Source organism: Taudactylus pleione, unplaced genomic scaffold, assembly GCF_031769625.1.
Source record: "Taudactylus pleione unplaced genomic scaffold, aTauple2 ptg000226l, whole genome shotgun sequence".
NCBI lineage: Eukaryota > Metazoa > Chordata > Amphibia > Anura > Myobatrachidae > Taudactylus > Taudactylus pleione.
In genome coordinates this window covers 2,623,242-2,628,565 of record NW_028284628.1, presented here as the reverse complement: position 1 = coordinate 2,628,565, position 5,324 = coordinate 2,623,242, and the positions used below count along the sequence as shown (strand labels likewise).

The window sequence follows — 5,324 nt, the reverse complement described above, 5'->3', positions numbered from 1 at the left end:
GAATGCTTGCCTTTTAATGGACAAGTCCTATTTGGGCCTGATCTGGACAAAATTGTGGATACTCTGGCGGCAGCTAAGTCAGCGTGTCTACCATCGGCTTCGGTTCCATCAGGGTCGGGTCCTTCGTCCTTACAGAACCCAGGGTAAGTCCAAGGTACAGTTCTTTCCGAGGCAGGCAGGAGCCAAGAGACCTGCAAAGCCAAAGAAACAGGCTTGGAGTACCAGATGTCCCGCTCCCAAGTCCGACGACAAGCCTTCAGCCTGACGGGACGGGCCTCTCTTTGGGGGACCCAAAAGTGGGAGTCCTACTTCTTCAATTCGTCTAATGCTGTCGTATGACTACTTGAGACACTTGGGTAAGAGAAGTAGTTTCTCAGGGGTACGCCCTCTCCTTCTGGAGAAGGCCTCCCAGACGGTGTTTCACCACGGGTCTTCAGTCCAATCAGGACAAGGCCCTGAAGTTCAAAAGGTATTGCACTCTATGCTCCAGGCTGGGGTCATAGTGCCGGTTCCTTTGTCTCAGAGGGGATTGGGGTATTACTCCAATCTTTTTCTGGAACGGAAACCCAATGGGTCCTTCCGGCCAATACTCAATCTCAAATCCCTCAACAAATTTTTGAGGGTTCCTCGGTTCAGGATGGAGACCCTGCGTTCCATCATTTTGGCGATGGAGCCTGGGGATTTCATGGTGTCGCTGGATATTCAGGATGCTTACCTGCATATCCCTATCCCACCAGCGATTCCTCAGGTTTGCAGTGGTCAACGACCACTTCCAGTTTCAGGCTCTGCCCTTTGGTCTGGCCACAGCTCCTCGTGTGTTTACCAAAGTTATGGCAGTTATGGCAGCTCACCTGCGGATGCAGGGGGTTCGCTTGTTACCCTATCTGGACGACCTCCTGTTGGCGGAGTCTCCAGAGATACTTCAGCGCCATCTGCAACTAACAGTCTCGGTGTTACAGACTCACGGCTGGCTGATAAATTGGAAGAAGTCCTCCCTGGTTCCATCGCAGAGGATGCTCCATCTCAGAGCTCGGTTGGACTCCCAACATCAGAGGATCTTTGTAACAGAGGACAAGATCTCTGCGTTGTAGACAAAGATTCGCATTTGCCTACAGAGTCGCCCTGTGTCTATTCACTCGGCGATGAGGTTACTGGGTTCCGTGGTGTCAATGTTCAACATGGTGGAGTTCGCCCAGTTCCACTGCAGACCTCTGCAGAGGTTAATCCTTTCCAGATGGAATGGGTTGCCCCACCGAATAAAGTCACAGACAATGGTGCTGTCACCGGAGGTTCGTCGGTCTCTGGCCTGATGGCTGCAGACTGCTCACCTGAACCAAGGGTGCCCCTTTTGGGTTGCAAACTGGGTCCTTCTGACGATGGATGCCAGTCTCCGAGGCTGAGGAGCAGTGACGGGTCCACACTACTTCCAGGGAAGGTGGACGCCAGCGGAGGCTGCTCTTCCAATAAACATATTGGAACTTCAGGCAGTGTTCATGGCTCTCCAGCAAGCAAGACAGGTCCTGCACGGAAGACTGGTGCAGGTACAGTCAGACAACGCCACCACGGTGGCTTTAATAAACCACCAAGGAGGGACCCGCAGTCAGGCGGCTCTGACGGAGGTGTCCCGCATTTTAACTTGGGCGAAGTCAATCTCCCTGCAGTATCGGCAGTGTTGACACCAGGAGTCCTCAACTGGGAAGCAGACTTTCTCAGCCATCAAGACGTGCATCCAGGAGAGTGGTCTCTTCACCAGGAGGTGTTTCAGCTACTGGTGAACAGGTGGGGCCTTCCAGAAATAGATCTCATGGCCTCCCGACACAACAACAAACTGCCGGTGTTTGGGTCAAGAACAAGAGACGCAGAGGCTTTTCTAGTGGACACCCTGTCAGTCAGGTGGACCTTCCAGTATGCGTACCTCTTCCCTCCGTTCTGCCTTCTTCCTCGAGTCCTACGAAAATTCAAGCAAGAAAGCGGCACGCTCCTGCTGATAGCTCTAGTGTGGCCCAGACGGCACTGGTACTCAGACCTTCAGAGTCTCTCAGTAGACACTCCGATGCTGTTGTCTCTACGTCCAGACCTGTTATCTCAGGGTCCTTGTCTTTATCCGGACCTGGATCGGCTGTCTTTGACGGCATGGCTATTGAGACTGCCCTCTTGAGGTCCAGGGGATTTTCCGGCTCTGTGGTTAACACCATGCTACAAGCTCGGAAATCTTCTTCTGCCAGTATCTACCATCGGGTATGGCAGGCTTTCTTTCAGTGGTGTCGCCCTAGAGGCTATGCTCCTTGGGTGTTCAGGTTATCCAAGGTGCTGGCTTTCCTACAGGCAGGCCTAGATCAAGGTCTTCGCCTTGCTTCTCTGAAGGTGCACGTGTCTGCCCTGTCAGTGTGGTTCCATCGTATGGGGGTAGGGGGGGTAAGGTGCGCTCTACCTCACAAGCATTGATCCTCTCACATCTCCTTGAAGAAGGCACCTGTGACGAAACGCGTTTGAGACCCTCACATCAAACCCGACAACGATCCAGGCTGACCTCCACTAAAGATCTGCAACGGCCGCAACGTCGACCTACATCACCATAATAAAAAACCTACCAGTAGGTAAATACTGCCAAGACTCACACCAACACGCGGGACGCCGCACAGGTGTTCCAACCCACTCTGCAAATCCCCCCACCCCTAGACTGTCGACCATAGGTCCAGCAGGGGTGACGTGCAAGGTCACTGAACCGCACGGGAAGGAGCCCCCTAAAAGGGTCCACCTACCTCCCCAGTCTCATCACCACTCATCACTGAACCCCACCCACCTGCCCGGGATCTTAACAGAGCAGCATTGTGACTACTCAATAAAAGATTTTGCCCCAAATTACTGTGTCTCGTTGGCCTCATTTTGATCCTATTCCATTCCCCTTTTCACATTAATCCAAACTACACTCCATACCCAATCACCCCCTCCTCACTCCCAAACCACCACCAGAAGAAACATTCTAATTAACACCACTCACAAACACACACGAGTCATCACCATCACCACTACTAGCAGGAAGAGCGCACCTTACCCCCCTACCCCCATACGTTTTCAGTGCGGGAAAGGTACTCCCACACAAAGGTGCAGCACCCCGAAACCCCAACACACCACCCCCTGGTCAATGAGTGCGCAGTTCTACCGCCCATCTTCATGGTTGCATCGTATGATTGCTACACTTCCTGATGTCCGTACCTTTATGCAAGGTGTGCTGCGTATTCAGCCGCCCTTTGTTCCACCTGTGGCGCCTTGAGCTCTGGCTGTGGTCCTAAGGGCTCTTCAAGGACCGCCATTTGAACCACTGGGCTCAGTGGATTTGAAATGGCTTACGCTTAAAACTGTGTTTCTTCTGGCCATTGCTTCAGCCAGAAGGGTTTCAGAATTGGGGGCTCTCTCATGTCGACCTCCATTTCTCATTTTTATAGAAACAGGGCTGTGCTTCGCACTCGTCCTGGTTTCCTCCCGAAGGTGGTATCTAGTTTGCATATCAACGAAGAAATTATTGTGCCGGCCTTTAATTCACCGGACCTTTCGGTTGGTGAGGCCACCTTGGATGTGGTGCAGGCTTTAAGTCGTCCGCACTGCTTCTTTTCAGAAGTTGGACTCTTTGTTTGTCCTTTATGGCTTCCGGAAGAAGGGTTGGCCTGCCACTAAGCAAACATTGGCAGGCTGGATTCGCCTGGCTATTTCTGAAGCTTATGTTCATGAAGGCCTTCCTGTTCCATCTTCTGTTAGGGCTCATTCCACTAGGTCTGTGGGTCCTTCGTGGGCAGCTCAACGTGGCGCCTCAGCGGTTCAGCTTTGCAAGGCAGCCACGTGGTCATCTGTTCATACTTTCGTACGGTATTATGTTTTTGATACCTACGCCTCTCAGGATGCTTCCTTCGGGCGGCGGATTCTCCTTTCAGCACAGGAGCGTCCCCACCCTTAAAGGATACTGCTTTGGGACATCCCCAAGGTATCCTGTAGATACCCTATGGACCCTGCAGTAGAAAATAAGAGATATGGTAAGAACTTACCCTTGTTATCTCTATTTCTACGAAGTCCATAGGGTTCCACAGGACTCCCGCCCTGTCGCACCTGTACTGCAGATGGGCTTTGCTCTGGTCGCCGGTTTTTCCGTCTCCTTGTGAGAATGTGATTTCTTGTGTGTTCCAGATCTTTTTTCTCTCTCTTCCTTCTCCTCCTCCGGCCTATGGCTTGTAACGTAACTGAGATGCCTGAGGCTCGGGGGCGGGGTATAGCAGAGGGACCCCAGTGCATCCTGGGAGGATGAAGAAACTTAACTCTGTGGTGCCCGATGCCTGACGTCATGACCTATACCCCAAGGTATCCTGTGGAACCCTATGGACTTCGTAGAAATAGAGATAACAAGGGTAAGTTCTTACCATATCTATTATTTTCAGTCACACACTGTGACACACAGCTGCCCAGCTCTGTATCGCCGCGCCGGCTCCCATGCGCCCGCTGCCTTCCTGAGTGTCACTCCAGTCCACTCTCCTGCGCAGGCACAGCAGTCAGCGCTGCTGCCTCTCTCCCCTCACGTCTTTGACGCCAGCACCGCCCCCAAGCCACAGCGGGGGCGACAGTAGTTACGCCACTGCTATAAAGCAATGGCTAGTAGCCTTGACATCACTTTGATATTATTATAGAGATGGCTACTGAGTGCTTCAACACTCTCACAATGACTCGAATCATTCAGATGTTTGAATGATTCGAGTCACTCAACATTTGGCACATCGAGACATCCACATCTCTATCAGTGACAGCTCCACTGATGAATCACTGTCTATCCCTACTTTGATACTGGGTTCCTGCTGTTTATTCCTATATTTTTTCTATTATTAAATACATTATTCAGTCTCCAGAGAGACTGTCAAAAATTGCCGATGCTGACTATATTTCAAGTCATCATGGCGGGGTATTGGGAAAAGTTTTCAAAAAGCAATAATCACGCCTCAGATAAACCTCATTGGCTATGATACTGCCACTGCGCAAAGCTAACTACACTACAGTAAAGCACCTGTCACCTGACATAGGATGCTGGTTAGGGTTGTGGAGAGGCACAACACTACGTTATGTGGAGCTGAGGATTGTGGGAGTGGATATGCTAATAAGCCACTCCTCCCACAAACAGGCATTGCCTTATACAACAAAGGTGCCTTTGATATGGACAGTATGTGCTGAACTAGTTAAATGGATTATGGTGCATACACACGGTCAGATTTTTCTTCAGATCTGAACGATAACGATTTAAAAAATCGTTCATATCTGAAAGAAAAATCTGACATGTGGGCAACAAT

At 51.0% G+C, this 5,324-nt stretch overlaps 1 non-coding gene across 1 annotated transcript; it reads right to left on the bottom strand.

The window, feature by feature from the left end:
• Nucleotides 1-4,882: 4,882 nt before the first annotated feature.
• LOC148517182 (U4 spliceosomal RNA) lies at nt 4,883-5,023 on the bottom strand. Its single transcript, XR_015879321.1, has one exon. It is a non-coding gene; the product is annotated as a U4 spliceosomal RNA (small nuclear RNA).
• Between the last annotated feature and the right edge of the window lie 301 nt (nt 5,024-5,324).